Source organism: Panulirus ornatus, chromosome 12 (assembly GCF_036320965.1).
Source record: "Panulirus ornatus isolate Po-2019 chromosome 12, ASM3632096v1, whole genome shotgun sequence".
In the NCBI taxonomy this organism is placed as follows: Eukaryota; Metazoa; Arthropoda; class Malacostraca; order Decapoda; family Palinuridae; genus Panulirus; species Panulirus ornatus.
The window spans coordinates 61,915,084-61,933,762 of record NC_092235.1 but is presented as its reverse complement, the minus strand read 5'-3'; the positions used below and the strand labels follow the sequence as shown (position 1 = coordinate 61,933,762).

General features: G+C 40.0%; 1 protein-coding gene and 1 long non-coding RNA gene across 2 annotated transcripts in view; one reads left to right on the top strand and one right to left on the bottom strand.

The window, feature by feature from the left end:
* Window positions 1-18,679, bottom strand: part of LOC139751756 (uncharacterized) — a 230,988-nt gene that overhangs the window by 15,212 nt on the left and 197,097 nt on the right. The window lies entirely within an intron of this gene.
* LOC139751757 (uncharacterized) overlaps window positions 12,151-18,679 on the top strand; it is a 238,112-nt gene continuing 231,583 nt past the window's right edge. Inside the window, exon 1 of the long non-coding RNA XR_011713415.1 lies at window positions 12,151-12,356. This is a non-coding gene — a long non-coding RNA (uncharacterized lncRNA). The remainder of the gene's footprint in view (window positions 12,357-18,679) is intronic.

The window sequence follows — 18,679 nt, the reverse complement described above, 5'->3', positions numbered from 1 at the left end:
CCAGAGAAGGTCAACAAAGATGGTAACACAATGAAAACAGCTGGCTACAGTGAGAAGTTAAGACTTTAACCCCCCCCCCATGGAGGAGAGAAGAGTAAGGAATGACTTGATCACAACCTTCACGTCTCTCAACCATTGTGATAAAAGTCAACAGAGAGCAGTTCTTTGAAGGGCGTAAGGATGATAACGTTAGATAAGATGATAAGTGGTACTTTTAGAGCACAAGAGTGGTGGATGAATGGAATGAAAAAAAAAGATACGAGACGATGAAAGCAGTGAAAGTTCAAGAGACTGGGAACCCCACGAGCGTGGAACTCCCCTTTCCCCGTGCAGTACAAATAGGGAACCACACACACACGCATGCACACACACACACACACACACACACACACACACACACACGTGTGTACACAAGCCGTGACGAGTCAGGGGTAACTAAAAGAGGGAAGATCACGGTGATAATGACGACTACTATCCATACGATGCTGAACGTATATGAACATTCCTCCGTCTATGAAAATAGACTGTGACCACTCCGTTACGTTACCCCCTTTACCCCCTTACCCCTCTCAACCAACCCACTCCGTAACGTAACACCTGGCCCACTCCGTTACTATCACAGCCACTTGGTAATGTTACGGCCTGCCTTCTTATCCGACACCCGCGGTACACAAACAGGATCACTACTTCTTCTTTGGTTGAAGTTTCCGCAAGGAGAGAGAGAGAGAGAGAGAGAGAGAGAGAGAGAGAGAGAGAGAGAGAGAGAGAGAGAGAGAGAGAGAGAGAGAGAGAGAGAGAGAGAAGAATATTACACAACTAACCCTTCTAGAAAATGCGTCGGTCAATAGCGAATGGCTTTATGATAAACTTATTACCATCTCGTTCAATTCATTGACATGTATTCATGTTTGATTATATATATTCGATTCCTGGGGTCATCAATGTACAGTCTGGCCACGCATGGAAACTAGCCTCGGACACTGGGTTGTTACTTTTGATTTTGATTATATTTACTGTTTAGAGAATGACATAAAAGCTACAGGAGGGGATTCTGAACACTGTATTGCGTTCTACGTTATCAAATATGGCCATATATATATATATATATATATATATATATATATATATATATATATATATATATATATATATATATATATATATACATATTTACCCCAGATTCGTACTGCGTGAAAAAACCATAAACTGAAGTTTTCCAGCAATTCTATTTTTACAAAGAAAATAAAAAATGCAGGTATTAGTTCAGAGTATTTTTTTAAGCCCCATAATCATTTTCTTTTAAAAGTAATAGATAACATAATGAAGCGGTTCTACGCTTGAAATATTCATAATAAAAAGATCGAAATGCTTCCCTAAGCCAAAACATAGCATCCAATAACGAACCGACTGATAAAAAAAAAAAATTGTAACCAATTAAAGACTGAATTTCAGAGATATATCTTTACCCCAGATACGTATTGCGTAGGAAGAAAAGTCCATACACCGGCATTGTCAAGCAATTCTATTTTCCAAAGGAAATAAAATAGATGGCCCCAAATATTTTTTTTTTTAAAATTGAAATATAATGAATTACTTCAATAGTGGAAATAATGATCGTAAAAAAAGATCAAAATGCTTCCCTGTGTCGACAAATAGCATCCAAAAATGAGCCGAATGATAAAAAAAAAACAATCTAGTAAAAATGAATGTATTTAGACTTCAAAATTTCAGGCCTTCATGACCACCGAACAATATTTTGACCCCAGATTCGTATTGAGCATGAAAAAAGCCATATCTTGAGATTTTCAAGTAATTCTATTTTCCAAAGAAAAATGCCAAAAATTGCAGGTAATAGTTCAGGGTATTTTTAGCCCTAAAAAATTTCTTTCAAAATTGAAATATAATGAATGGCTTCTATACTTGTAATAATCATGGTAAATACATGATAATGTTTCCCTAAGCCAACATATAGCATCTAAGAACAAACTTACTGACAAAAAAAAAAAAAACTTGCAAAAATGCAACCAATTAAGACTGAATTTCAGGCCTTAATGACCATCGAACAATATTTTGACTACAGATTCGTCTTCAGCATGAAAAAAAAGACCATATCTTGAGATTTTCAAGTAATTCTATTTTCCAAAGAGAAATAACAATTTTCAGCCCGATTTTTTTTTCAAAATTGAAATACAACATAATGAATCGCTTCTATACTTGAAAAAATCATGAGAAACCTATGATAATGTTTCCCTAAGCCATGACATAGCGTCTATTAACGACCCGACTGATAAAAAAGAAAAAAAAATTGGCCAAATGTAACCAATCAAAGCCTGAATTTCAGTCTTGATGACCACCAAAGAAATACTTTTACCCCATATTCGTACTGCTTTTTTTTTCTTTTTTTTTTAAAGCCCATATACTGAGATTTTATAGCAATTCTATTTTCCAAAGAAAAATAAAAAAGATTGCCTAAAAAACATTTTTTTTCAAAATTGAAATATAACAATGAATCTTTTCTATACTTGAAAAAATCTTGGTAAATACATCATAATGCTTCCCTAAGCTGACATATAGCATCCAATAATGAAACGAATCAGAAAAAAATCTTGTAAAAATATAACCATTCTGAGACATAATTTTAGGCATTAATGATCATTAAAATTTTTTTTACCCAAGATTAGTATTGATTATGGAAAAAAAAGTCCATAAACTGAGATTTTCAAGTAAATCTATTTTCCAAAGAAAAAAAAAAAATAAAATTGCAGGTAACAGCTCAGGGGTATATCTTAGCGCAAACTTTAATTTTTTTTTCAAAAATGAAATATACCATAATGAATTGCTCTTACACTTGAAATTATAATGGTAAAAAGATCATAATGCTTCCCTAAGCCAAAACACAGCATCCAATAACGAACCGATCGATAAAAAAAATCTTGTAATAATGGAAACAATTAAACACTGAATTTCAGGACTTAATGACCATCAAAATAATATTTTACCCCAAATTCGTATTGCGTATGAACAAAAGTCCATATACTGAGATTTTCAAGTAATTCTATTTTCCAAAGAAAAATACCAAAAATTGCAGGTAATAGTTCAGGGTATTTTTCAGCCCGAAATTTTTTTTTTTCAAAATTGAAATACAACATAATGAATCGCTTCTATACTTGAAATAATCATGGGAAACCTATGATAATGTTTCCCTAAGCCATCACATAGCGTCTATTAACGACCCGACTGATAATAAAAATTCCAAAAATTTCAGGCCTTAATGACCAATTCAGAAATATTCTTACCCCAAATTCGTATATATTAAAAAAAAAAATCATATACCGAGATTTTCTAGCAATTCTATTTGCCATAGAAAAATAAAAGAAAAAATTGAATAAAAAATTTTCTTTTAAAATAGAAATATAAAAATGAATCGTTTCTATACTTGAAATAATCATGGTAAATAGATCATAATGCTTCCCTAGGTAGACATATAGCATCCAATAACGAACCGGATAAAAAAAAAATCTTGTAAAAATGTAACCACTCCAAGACATAATTTCAGGCATTAATAATCATCATACAATATTTTCCCTCAAGATTCGTATTCAGTATGAAAAAAACTCCATAAACTGAGATTTTCAAGCAATTCTATTTGCCAAAAAAAAAAAAAAAAAAAAAATTGCAGGTAATACTTCAGGGTATTTCTTAGCCCAAATTTTTTTTTCTTTTCAAAGTGAAATATAACATAATGAAGCGCTTCTACACTTGAAATAATAATGGTAAAAAAATCACAATGCTTCCCTAAGCCAAAACAATAACGAATCGACTGATAAAAAGAAATATCTTGTAAAATATGTAACTAATGAAAGACTGAATTTCAGACCTTCATAACCATGAGAGAAATAGTTTTACTCTAGATTCGTATTGCGTATGAAGAAAGTCCATATACTGAGATTTTCAAGCAATCCAATTTTCCAAAGAAGGATAAAAAAAAAAAATAAGAGATTGCCCCAATTCTTTTTTTTTCACAATTGAAATATAACATAATGAATTGATTCTGTGCTTGAAATAATCATGGTAAAAAGATCAAAATGCTTCCCTGTGCCGATAAATAGCATCCAAAAATGACCCGAATGATAAAAAAGAATCTTGTAAAAATGAAAGCATTTAGAGACTAAATTTCAGGCCTTCATGATCACCGAACAGTATTTTGACCCCAGATTCGTATTGAGCATGAAAAAAAGCCCATATCTTGAGATTTTATAGCAATTCTATTTCCCAAAGAAAAATAAAAAAGATTGCCCAAAAAACATTTTCTTCAAAAATTGAAATATAACAATGAATCTTTTCTATACTTGAACAAATCTTGGTTAATACATCATAATGCTTCCCTAAGCTGACATATAGCATCCAGTAATGAAGCGAATCAGAAAAAAAATCTTGTAAAAATATAACCATTCTGAGATATAATTTTAGTCATTAGTGATCACAAAACAATATGCTTACCCGATATTAGTATTGATTCTGGAAAAAAAAGTCCATAAACTGAGATTTTCAAGTAAATCTATTTTCCAAAGAAAAATAACAAAAATTGCAGGTAACAGTTCAGGGTATATCTTAGCGCAAACTTTAATTTTTTTTTCAAAAATGAAATATACCATAATGAATTACTCTTACACTTGAAATTATAATGGTAAAACGATCATAATGCTTCCCTAAGCCAAAACACAGCATCCAATAACGAACCGATCGATAAAAAAATATCTTGTAATAATGGAAACAATTAAACACTGAATTTCAGGACTTAATGACCATCAAAATAATATTTTACCCCAAATTCGTATTGCGTATGAACAAAAGTCTATATACTGAGATTTTCAAGTAATTCTATTTTCCAAAGAAAAATACCAAAAATTGCAGGTAATAGTTCAGGGTATTTTTCAGCCCGAAAATTTTTTTTTTTCAAAATTGAAATACAACATAATGAATCGCTTCTATACTTGAAATAATCATGGGAAACCTATGATAATGTTTCCCTAAGCCATCACATAGCGTCTATTAACGACCCGACTGATAAAAAAAAATCTTGCGAAATGTAACCAATCAAAGACTGAATTTCAGTCTTGATGACCACCAAAGAAATAATTTTACCCCATATTCGTACTGAGTTTTTTTTCTTTTTTTTTTTTTAAAGCCTACATACTGAGATTTTATAGCAATTCTATTTCCCAAAGAAAAATAAAAAAGATTGCCCAAAAAACATTTTCTTCAAAAATTGAAATATAACAATGAATCTTTTCTATACTTGAAAAAATCTTGGTAAATACATCATAATGCTTCCCTAAGCTGACATATAGCATCCAATAATGAAGCGAATCAGAAAAAAAATCTTGTAAAAATATAACCATTCTGAGATATAATTTTAGGCATTAGTGATCACAAAACAATATTCTTACCCAATATTAGTATTGATTCTGGAAAAAAAAGTCCATAAACTGAGATTTTCAAGTAAATCTATTTTCCAAAGAAAAATAACAAAAATTGCAGGTAACAGTTCAGGGTATATCTTAGCGCAAACTTTAATTTTTTTTTCAAAAATGAAATATACCATAATGAATTGCTCTTACACTTGAAATTATAATGGTAAAAAGATCATAATGCTTCCCTAAGCCAAAACACAGCATCCAATAACGAAACGATCGATAAAAAAATATCTTGTAATAATGGAAACAATTAAACACTGAATTTCAGGACTTAATGACCATCAAAATAATATTTTACCCCAAATTCGTATTGCGTATGAACAAAAGTCTATATACTGAGATTTTCAAGTAATTCTATTTTCCAAAGAAAAATACCAAAAATTGCAGGTAATAGTTCAGGGTATTTTTCAGCCCGAAATTTTTTTTTTTCAAAATTGAAATACAACATAATGAATCACTTCTATACTTGAAATAATCATGGAAACCATGATAATGTTTCCCTAAGCCATCACATAGCGTCTATTAACGACCCGACTGATAAAAAAAAATCTTGCGAAATGTAACCAATCAAAGACTGAATTTCAGTCTTGATGACCACCAAAGAAATAATTTTACCCCATATTCGTACTGAGTTTTTTTCTTTTTTTTTTTTTAAAGCCCATATACTGAGATTTTATAGCAATTCTATTTCCCAAAGAAAAATAAAAAAGATTGCCCAAAAAACATTTTCTTCAAAAATTGAAATATAACAATGAATCTTTTCTATACTTGAAAAAATCTTGGTAAATACATCATAATGCTTCCCTAAGCTGACATATAGCATCCAATAATGAAGCGAATCAGAAAAAAAATCTTGTAAAAATATAACCATTCTGAGATATAATTTTAGGCATTAGTGATCACAAAACAATATTCTTACCCAATATTAGTATTGATTCTGGAAAAAAAAGTCCATAAACTGAGATTTTCAAGTAAATCTATTTTCCAAAGAAAAATAACAAAAATTGCAGGTAACAGTTCAGGGTATATCTTAGCGCAAACTTTAATTTTTTTTTCAAAAATGAAATATACCATAATGAATTGCTCTTACACTTGAAATTATATTGGTAAAAAGATCATAATGCTTCCCTAAGCCAAAATACAGCATCCAATAACGAACCGATCGATAAAAAAAATCTTGTAATAATGTTAAAAATTAAACATTGAATTTCAGGACTTAATGACCATCAAAATAATATTTTACTCCAAATTCGTATTGCGTATGAACAAAAGTCCATATACCGAGATTTTCAAGTAATTCTATTTTCCAAAGAAAAATACCAAAAATTGTAGGTAATAGTTCAGGGTATTTTTCAGCCCGAAATTTTTTTTTTTTCAAAATTGAAATACAACATAATGAATCGCTTCTATACTTGAAATAATCATGGGAAACCTATGATAATGTTTCCCTAAGCCATCACATAGCGTCTATTAACGACCCGACTGATAAAAAAAAAATCCAAAAATTTCAGGCCTTAATGACCTATTAAGAAATACTCTTGCCCCAGATTCGTATAGATTAAAAAGAAAATTCATATATTGGGACTTTCCAGCAATTCTATTTGCCAAAAAAAAAAAAAAAAAAAAAATTGAACAAAAAATTTTCTTTTAAAATAGAAATATCAAAATGAATCGTTTCTATACTTGAAATAATCATGGTAAATAGATCATAATGCTTCCCTAGGTAGACATATAGCATCCAATAACGAACTGGATAAAAGAAAAAAAATCTTGTAAAAATGTAACCACTCCAAGACATAATTTCAGGCATTAATGATCATCAAACAATATTTTCCCTCAAGATTCGTATTCAGTATGAAAAAAAAACTCCATAAACTGAGATTTTCAAGCAATTCTATTTGCCAAAAAAAAAAAAAAAAAATAATTGCAGGTAATACTTCAGGGTATTTCTTAGCCCAAATTTTTTTTTCTTTTCAAAGTGAAATATAACATAATGAAGCGCTTCTACACTTGAAATAATAATGGTAAAAAAATCACAATGCTTCCCTAAGCCAAAACAATAACGAATCGACTGATAAAAAGAAATATCTTGTAAAAAATGTAACTAATGAAAGACTGAATTTCAGACCTTCATAACCATGAGAGAAATAGTTTTACTCTAGATTCGTATTGCGTATGAAGAAAGTCCATATACTGAGATTTTCAAGCAATTCAATTTTCCAAAGAAAAATAAAAAAAAAAAATTGCCCAATTTCTTTTTATTCTTTCAAAATTGAAATATAACATAATGAATTGCTTCTATGCTTGAAATAATCATGGTAAAAAGATCAAAATGCTTCCCTGTGTCGACAAATAGCATCTAAAAAGGACCCGAATGATAAAAAAGAATCTTGTAAAAATGAAAGCATTTAGAGACTTAATTTCAGGCCTTCATGACCATCGAACAATATTTTGACCTCAGATTCGTATTTAGCATGAAAAAAAGCCCATATCTTGAGATTTTCAAGTAATTCTATTTTCCAAAGAAAAATACCAAAAATTGCAGGTAATAGTTCAGGGTATTTTTAGCCCTAAAAAAAAAATTCTTTCAAAATTGAAATACAACATAATGAATCGCTTTTATACTTGAAATAATCATGGGAAACACATGATAATGTTTCCCTAAGGCAATATATAGCATCTAATAACGACCCAACTGATAAAAAAAAAAGCTTGCAAAATGTAATCAATTAAGACTGAATTTTAGGCCTTAATGACTAATAAAAAAAATATTTTTACCCTAGATTCGTATAGATTATGAGAAAAAGGTCCATAAACTGAGATTTTCTAGCAATTGTATTTTCCAAAGAAAAATAAAAATGATTGCTCAAAAAACATTTTCTTTTAACATTGAAATATAAAAATGAATCGTTTGTATACCTAAAATAATCATGGTAAATACATCATAATGCTTCCCTAGGCCGACATATAGCATCCAATAACGAACGGAATGATAGAATAAAAATCTTGTAAAAATGTAACCATTTCAAGACATAATTCCAGGCATTAATGATCATCAAATAATATTTTCACCAATGATTCGTTTTGAGTCTCATATGAAAAAAAGTCCATAAACTGAGATTTTCATGCAATTTTACTTTCCACAGAAAAACAACAAAAATTGTAGGTAATAGTTCTAGGTATTTCTTAGCACAAAAAAAAAAAAAATTCTTTTCAATGTCAAATATAACATACTGAAGCGCTTCTACACTTGAAAAAAAAATAAGATGGTAAAAATATCACAATGCTTCCCTAAGCCAAAACATAGCACCCGAATAATTAAAAAAAAAAAAAATTGTAAAATATTCATCGTAGAAAGATGAAAATGCTTCCCGAAGCCGACATGTGGCATTTAAAAACGAAATGACTTATCAAAAAAAATCTTGTTAAAATGTAACTATTGAAAGACTTAATTTCAAGCCTGAATGACCATCAAACAATATTTTGACCCCGGATTCGCATTCACCATGAAAAAAAAACAAAAAAACCATATACCGAGATGTTGAAGCAGTTCTATTTTTCAAAGAAAAATAGAAAAAATTGTAGTAATAGTTCAAGGGATTTTTCAGATTGGAAATGTTTTTTTCTTACATTGAAAAGTAGCATAATTTTTTCTTTCTTTAAATTGAAAAGTAGCATAATTTTTTCTTAAATTGAAAAGTAACAAATTTTTTTTCTTAAATTGAAAAGTAACATAATTTTCTCTTTTTTTTTTAAATTGAAAAGCAGCACAATGAAGGACTTTTATACTTGATGCACTCATGGGAAAATATATCATCATGTTCGCCAGAATAATAATACTAATAATTATAATTACAATTATAAAAATAATAATGATAATAATAATAATAATAATAATAATAATAATAATAATAATAATAATAATAATAGTAATAATAATGATAATAATAATAATAATAATAATAATAATAATAATAATAATAATAATAATAATAATAATAATAATAATAATCTAAAATAATTGCTTGCACAGGGACGACAGGTAGTGAGTTATTATGAATAGCATGTAATTATGAAGTATATCAAATAAATAATTATTTCACAACTTAATCCCAGAACATGATGATCCTATAGTAAGATTTGAAATTCAAAATGTTATTCAACACACAAAAAATGAAATAATAAAATTTCAAAGCAAATATAGCTTTTAGAAGAAAAAAAAAAAAAAAAGGGAAAAATCCAGTTATTTTTCAGGCCATTTCCTTATTATTTTTTTTTCTTTCAAAATTGGAATATGGCATAAAGAAAGGCTTCTTACCTTAAATGATAACGATTAATATTCTACTACCCTTCAAGGAATGAGAAACTGCGATTCATTATGAGTAGTGTATAACCATGAAATATACTAACCATGGAATTATTTCCGAGTTTAATTACAGAGCCTATTGGTACCATAGCAACATTGGTACTCAGGAAGCTTACCCAGATAACCCGAGGACTTGATGGTCTATGATGTGATCATCTACTGGAGGACAGTACAAGGGAAGGACAGTTAACTGAAGACCTGATGGTCTAAGACCAGGTTATCTGCTGGAGGACAGTAAAAGGGAAGGACAGTTAACTGAAGACCTGATGGTCTAAGACCAGGTTATCTGCTGGAGGACAGTACAAGGGAAGGACAGTTAACTGAAGACATGATGGTCTAAGACCAGGTTATTTGCTAGGGGACAGCACATGGGAAGGACAAATAACAGAAGACCTCTCTGATGGTCTATGACCAAGTTATCTGCTGGAGGACAGCACATGGTTAGGACAGATAATAAAAGACCTCCCTGATGGTCTATGACCCCTAGGTTATCTGCTGAAGGACAGCGCGAGAGAGGGACAGATAACAGAAGACCTCCCTGATGGTCTATGACCCCTAGGTTATCTGCTGAAGGACGGTACGAGAGAGGGACAGATAACAGAAGACCTCCCTGATGATCTAACCAGGTTATCCACTGGAGGACAGCACATGGTTAGGACAGATAACAAAAGACCTCCCTGAGGGTCTATGACCCCCAGGTTATCTGCTGGAGGACAGCACATGGGAGGGACAGATAACAGTAAGAGGTTATATGTCGGCGGAAAATAAAGTAACCTCAATTCTTAACCTACAACAGATGGGGCAGAGGTGAGCAAGGCTCAAGTCTTCTGCTGCAGGGTCAGTGACCACTACTAAGGGCAGCTGAAGAGGGTGTGATGATCATGGTGCCATGCTCCTCCGGGGGGCATGGCAAGGGCCTCGGGTGTGGCGACAGAGGGGGGGATCATTGCTCTAATTGATTTTCGTAGCAGTGGGGCGCGGCTGGCCCGCCAAGATGACCTGTTTGGCGGAACCACTTGAGAAAAATCTTTCCTGGAAACACATCCCTTCTCTCTCTCTCTCTCTCTCTCTCTCTCTCTCTCTCTCTCTCTCTCTCTCTCTCTCTCTCTCGTCTCTCTCTCTCTCTCTCTCTCTCTCTCTCTCTCTCTCTCTCTCTCTCTCTCTCTCTCTCTCCTCTCCCCCACTCCCTCACTTTTTTTTTCGGTGTAATGAACCTGGAAATGATCCAGGCTGAGGACGTGATTGAGGACATGACGTCGGGCCATGCTGGCGAAGAACATAATTTCGTGTGCAGAGCGAAGCCAAGCTTACACAGGAGCCGCTGAACGAACTGGGAGAGAGAGAGAGAGAGAGAGAGAGAGAGAGAGAGAGAGAGAGAGAGAGAGAGAGAGAGAGAGAGAGAGAGAGAGAGAGGAGACGAGACGAGAGAGAGAGAGAGAGAGTGTTTGTGGTACTGACAGTTTATGAGAGGGGAGGGGGAGGGGAGGTGAGGTGAGGTGAGGGGAGGTGAGGGGAGGTGAGGGGAGGGGAGGGGAGGCTCGTCCTTGGGCAGTATAATGTGTGCGGGTGGTGACGGTGGCTGTTGTCCTAAGGCACGAGCAACGGTGGGCCTGGGAGGGGAGGGTGTTTGGTTTCCTGTGTTCCCCTCAAGCACCGCTCTGCCCCAGGGAGGAACTTACCACCTCGCCTTTCCCTACCCTCCTCCCTCCCTCACTTTGTTACACACGACCGTAAAGAAACGAAGACGGTGAAAGGGTGTGTGTGTGTGTGTGTGTGTGTGTGTGTGTGTGTGTGTGTGTGTGTGCGTGCGTGCGTGCGTGCGTGCGTGCGTGCGTGCGTGCGTGCGTGCGTGCGTGCGTGCGTGCGTGTGTGTGTGTGTGTGTGTGTGTGTGGTGACCTAGTGGCGTGTGTGTGTGTGTGTGTGTGTGTGTGGTGACCTAGTGTGTGTGTGTGTGTGTGTGTGTGTGTGTGTGTGTGTGTGTGTGTGGTGACCTAGTGGTGTGTGTGTGTGTGTGTGGTGACCTAGTGTGTGTGTGTGTGTGTGTGTGTGTGTGTGTGTGTGTGTGTGTGTGTGTGTGTGTAGCGGGGGCGGTGGCCCCGCGGGGTCCAGGGGCGGGGCGGGGGCCGCGGGTCTAGGGGCCTGGTCCCCGGCGCCGGGGACCTCGGCGCCTGGCTCCAGTCGGCGTTGCCATTGAGGGCGGTGTGAAGCGGGAGGTCGTATTGATCCTAGGGCGACGTGGCAGCGCTGCGACCACAGCTGGACCACGGGTGGCGCGCCCCGGCATTCCTCCAGTGGGCCTCCGGCAGTGCACCAGCGGGGACGCCGCGGCCATAGCCGGGCCATGCGGGCCGCACGTGGCCCGCATGGCCCTGGCCCGCCCGTCCGCCCACGCTCGAGGGGGCAGGCGGTCGGGCGGGCCAGGCACGGGAAGCGGGACGTAACGCGACGGGAGTGTAACACATCGTCACCAGTGTAGGAGGTCCGCCACAGGAGGAGCTCCTCCCCCCCCACGGTGAGTGACTACACGTGCACCACCAGCTGGCCAGGCCCGGGCTAGGTGCCGGGGGCTAGGTGCCGGGGGCTAGGTGCCGGGGGCTAGGGCCAGCCAGGGGCCGGGCCAGCCACATTACATAAGGACGTTAATTACTTCATGATTCCCAGTGAGCAGCCTTCGGGGGGAGGGTGTTCGACACACTGAGGGGAGGCGGCGGGGTGACCTCTGACACACACACACACACACACACACACACACACCCTCCCGCCTTTTAGTGATGGTGAGAATGGTACACACGACCTGACCTTTAACCCTTGTCCTCCATTTAAAAAAAAAAAAAAAGAGAGTACAGTAAGGTAGAAAATCACAGTCGCGCGTCCCACAACGAAAAATGCGTCAGCCGTGGTTTTGTGACGAGGGTTTTTCGAGAGCTGGAAAAGAAAAGGAAAAAGACGAATGTGTGGGCCAGGAAGGGCTTGAGAAACAAGGTCGTGACCCAGTGAGGAAGGTGCGAGGGGCGTGGTCTGACAAGAGGCTGACGATCCACCACACTCAAGGGGAGGGCCGGCTGACGACGGAGATCAGCCACTCCCTGTGCTGACGGCGCCACCAGCAGCGGTACTCTGATGGCTCCTGCAGGGTGGGTTTTGGGCCGATCTGATGGGCCGCCCTACAGGAGACCTACAGCAGTTTCGGCTGCTCCGATGGGCCGCACAGGGGGGCCTCTGTGAGAACTCCAGAGGCGCAGCCGCTCTGATGGGTCAGTCAGGAGCTTGGCTGCACGGATGGGCCTTACAGGGGCTCGGCTGATCGGATGGGAACTCCATGGGCTCGGATGCTCTGATGGGCTTGGCAGGGGTGGAATACGACCCGGGAGGGATGTTTACCCCAGAGTCTCGTCATCGAGGTAGGTGGAGCAGCCTTCCAGAGTCTGTGGCATCGACCAACAACGACAACTCACCACAGGGTAATGGTCAGGAGCAACAGACGTCCGTAGTTTATTAAGATCGTGCAATAGACGGGTAGCAGTACTGCTATTTCCAAGCAACGGAGTACAGTCACACGAGTTGTTCCTACCGTCCTAAAGACGCACACAAGACTACGGTTTCTAAGCAGAAGAAGAAGTTGCTATTTTGGTGTTTGTACTGTAAGACACAAGACTCCGTTCACAGACTGGTCTAAAAGAGGCCTCCTAAGTTCCCAGATGTTAACCATGAGTGAGGGGATAATGCAAATGTTCACGTCCATGATCGTCGTTAAACCAAACAAAACGTTTTAGAAATGTTTACATCATTTGAATAAACAATCACGACACTCGAACGCGTGCAGGTCAAAACAGCAGACGTGCAAAACTTTTAACCTGCACGAGACAACAGATGGTCCAGCAGGTTATCGCCAAGGTGTGGTCCAGCAGGTTATCGCCAAGGTGTGGTCCAGCAGGTTATCGCTAAAGTGTGGTCCAGCAGGTTATCGCTAAAGTGTGGTCCATCAGGTTATCGCCAAGGTGTGGTCCAGCAGGTTATCACCAAGGTGTGGTCCAGTATGTTATTACCAAGGTGTGGTCCAGCAGGTTATCGCCAAGGTGTGGTCCAGCAGGTTATCGCTAAAGTGTGGTCCAGCAGGTTATCGCCAAGGTGTGGTCCAGCAGGTTATTGTCAAACTGTGGTCCAGCAGGTTATCGCTAAAGTGTGGTCCAGCAGGTTATCGCCAAGGTGTGGTCCAGCAGGTTATCGCCAAGGTGTGGTCCAGCAGGTTATTGCCAAAGTGTGGTCCAGCAGGTTATCGCCAAGGTGTGGTCCAGCAGGTTATCGGTAAAGTGTGGTCCAGCAGGTTATCGCCAAGGTGTGGTCCAGCAGGTTATTGTCAAACTGTGGTCCAGCAAGTTATCGCCAAAGTGTGGTCCGGCAGGTTATCGTCAATGTGGTCCAGCAGGTTATCGCCAAGGTGTGGTCCAACAGATCTTCAAGAATCATTCACAGCTGAGGAGGTAACAGGCCACTTACAACCCACATATAGACGTGGACTGGAGACGTATGCAAACTGAAGAAGACTGGCCCCCACACACAGTAGACGAGTGAAACATCGTGGAACTCTCGTCCAAACGCTGTTCTCAAACACCAAGTCTACTGAAGGTGGAATAAATGCACGTTCCCTGTTTTGTCTCTTTCTCCCTTGGAGTGAAGATCATCAAATGATCACAGACGACACACACACACACACACACACACACACACACACACACACACACACACATGTTGGCCAGCAACCTCGGCGAGCAAGGAAATTAATCATTCAACAACCTCCGTTTTTCTTTTTTTTTACTCTCATGAATGAAACGTTAAGACGTGACACTCTCTCTCTCTCTCTCTCTCTCTCTCTCTCTCTCTCTCTCTCTCTCTCTCTCTCTCTGTAATCCTCAGTCGCCCCTCCGCCTTTCTGGGGAGATACGGAACACGGAACACAAGAGCAAGAGCAGGCAGCAGCAGCAGCAAGAGCAGATGTTATGGTCATGTGTGTTCAACGGCAGAACGCGAAACGGAATTCCAATCGGAGGATTAGTTAAAGCAGAATCCGTGGCCTCATCCAACAGAGATAATAACAGATTTAGATCCAGTACCACACAGATTATATATATATATATATATATATATATATATATATATATATATATATATATATATATATATATATATATATATATATATATTCAATCAGGGGGAGAAGTGAAACAGGATCGCTTCAGTGTAACTTCGAGAGGGGGAGGACCAGGAGGAAGCGAAGCGCTTTAGTTACCTGGGAGTGGACGTGACAGCAGATGAAATCATGGGGGATTCAATTAAGTTCGTAGGTTAGCAATGGGAGCCGAGATCCTGGGTGCATGGAGGACCCTACTGAAGGAGGGAGGTCGATGATGGGACCGTATGGAAGAAGAGAACAAAGATGGGTTCGTCTGAAATAAGAGCAACATTGGCTGACCTGAGTGTCGCACCTCGGGACGCATATTAAGAGGAAAGAGGTTGGACGTGCTGGTAAAGAAGTGCTGGATGGTATGTGGAAGTGAAGCGGGTTGTTCGTGTGAGGAATAGCAAAAGAAAACGGATTTTCACTGACGGGAGCGACCATGATGGTCTGGGCCGCTGAAACGGTTCGGATGTATGGAGAGGATGAGTGAAGAAACGGTTCGGGTGTATGGAGAGGATGAGTGAAGAAACGGTTCGGATGTATGGAGAGGATGAGTGAAGAAACGGTTCGGACGTATGGAGAGGATGAGTGAAGAAACGGTTCGGGTGTATGGAGAGGATGAGTGAACAAACGGTTCGGATGTATGGAGAGGATGAGTGAAGAAAGACCAAGAGGATTTCGATGTCAAGAACGAAGGAAGAAAGGGATAGGGGGGAAAACCTTAGGAGATGGAAGGATAAAGTGAGACAAGCTTTTGAGAGTCGTTGCCTCAACAATCAGGAGGGTGGAAGGCCTGCAAGGGATAGAGTAATTTGGATCGACGTGCTATACAGGCAGGATAGGGGAGGCGTGCTGGCAGTGGGACGAACCAGGGTGTATAAACCAGTCAATGCCAACCGTTGGATAGTCTGTGGGGCTTAGCTGTGGAAATCGAGCAGTTACGGTACATTATACCTGACGGCTGGAGAGTGAGTGGCTGTAAATGAAGTCATTGTTCGACTGTTCCTATCTCGCTAAGGCGGAGAAACAGTTAGGTGTATATATATATATATATATATATATATATATATATATATATATATATATATATATATATATATATATATTACTACTTTTGTGTGTATGGGAGACATAACAACGTCTGTATGTCTGTACTTTTATTCCCGTATGTTTATTTATGTCTTTACATGTGAGTGTGAGTAGGTGTGTATGCCAGCATATGTGTTAGTGTGTGTGTGTGTGTGTGTGTGTGTGTGTGTGTGTGTGTGTGTGTGTGTGTGTGTGTGTGCATGACTGAGAGAGTGAATGTACGCGCTGTGTCCGTGAGTGTGTGCATTTGTAACTGCCATGTGTGCGTGTGTGTGTGTGTGTGTGTGTGTGAGACTGTCTTATCTTCCTCTCTCACATACCGTCAATAGAGTCGGTCATCCTGTCTCGCTACAGTATCACTCCACACCTATCACCATCATCACACTATCTGCCTCCGATGAACTTCACCCCCCCCCCTGTCATTCCCTCCCTCACCCCACAACAATACAGGGAGAACCTCCATCTATCTCTTCCCCCTCCCCACACCTTCATCCTTACCCCTTCCTCCTCCTCCTCCACACCTCCCTCCCAGGTCCATCACCCAAGCAGCCGCCCCCCACACACCTCCTCATCCTAACCCCCCCCCCCTCCACCTGGTAAACAGCAGACAATACATGATTCACGTCTGGATCCATAATCCCCCCCACCTCCACCTCCCTCTCTTCTCCTTCTTCCCCTGAACCCCATCGGTCATTTAAGATCTTCAGGCCAATGATTCATCGAATAAAAGGAGGAAGGGGAGGTTGTGGAGCCTCCCCTTCCCCTTCTCCCCATCACCCCGTTTTGCTACGTCTCCTCTGGTTCAGCATTTAAGGGGGGTTAGGGTTTAGAGGAGGAGGGGAAGTGTGTGTGTGGAGAGTCACACACTTCCCACACCGCCTCTCCCTCAAGCCATTTTCCCTCGTTTCTCCTGGCGGCCGAGCGTTTGGCATATGTTAATATCCCATGACCGTCTCTCGTGTGATCACCGGAGGACAATTTCATTAGCTGGAGAGGGAGGGAAGGAAGGAGACACTGCACTCTGTGTGTGTGTGTGTGTGTGTGTGTGTGTGTGTGTGTGTGTGTGTGTGTGCGTGCGCTCCCCCTGTGATAAACTGACCACTCCCCTCTCTCTCTTTCCCCTTCTGGCACTTCTGTAGCACCTTCCCTTTAACTACCCATTTAAGCACTCTCTCACTCCTTACCCAACCATCCTACCCCCCCGACTCAACACTCGAGTAGCTTCCCTCCCTCCCAATACACACACACACACACACACACACACACACACACACACACACACACACACACACAACACACACACACACACAGAGTCCCTCCTGCTGCGAGCAGAAGCGTCGGGGTCTGCCACCACCACAGCGTGCCACTATCGGGGGCTCTTGACTGCCAATTTTCCCAGACGCCCTTTTCACCGTGGGCGACAATATCCCCCAGGCAAGACCTAAGCTACGTCTCGCGTCGCAGATAGTTGCTTATTGCCCTGTTACATCCGCACGGGGTGGGAGGAGGATGAGGAGGACGGCGCTATACTCCTCCTTATCTCCACGGGATATTTAACACGTTCATCCCACCACCCTCACCTCTTCTTACCCCCACCCTCCCCTGGCTTGAATATTATTGGGAGATAAATCTATCAGCGGGTTCACGAGGCTAGACGACGAAGAACCTCCTCCTCCTCCTCCTCCTTCACCACCATCTCCTCCTCCTCCTCCACCTCCTTCTACAACCGGTGGTTGGATAGCGGCAGACACAGCAGACACCCCCCGGATGACCGGCCGGCCGGGGTCTTGCTAAGGGCTGGAGGGGGTCCGACACACCTCCGGCCTACATATAGAGGAAGGGAGGGAAGTGCCCTCATACCAACCTCCCTCCCAGGTCAACTATCCTTGAGCACGAGGGTACGATCCTTGAGCACGACGGTGGTACGATTCTTGAGCACGAGGGTACGATCCTTGAGCACGAGGGTACGATTCTTGAGCACGAGGGTACGATCCTTGAGCACGAGGGTACGTTCCTTGAGCAGGACTTTGTATACACATTCCGTATAAAGTGATGACAAGCCCCTGACTGATGACCGTGGTCAGTGGTGCTGGATCGATGTGTCTGTGAAGGAAGCAGCATCGCGTGTGTTGCGTAGCCAAGTATTGGCACCGAGCGATCCCCGGAGAATTCCCACAGGCTCCGGAAGTTGAAGGCAACAAAGTGCAACCCATTCAAACTTCATCATTACACAAGTGGTTTGTTTATACATATTAAAAAATGACGTTACGAATGTGCACTTGTTGGAGGAGGGGCAGCTACACACACACACACCTCTTAAACAAATGTATGTTATCCACACTCGCTATTTCTTCATTCATTTCATTCCATTCGCCCATACATTCTTATACTGCAAGAGGATTTGTTTACATACTTTCTAACATGTCTCCTGTTCAGTTTCTTGTCATGGCATTTCAGCGCTCTAACCCTACATCTTCGGCATCAATCAAGTCACTCCTCACTCATTTCTCTTCCATCGTGGCCAAACATTAAGCCTTTCTCTACCCCTTAGCTCTCTTCATTGCAGCACC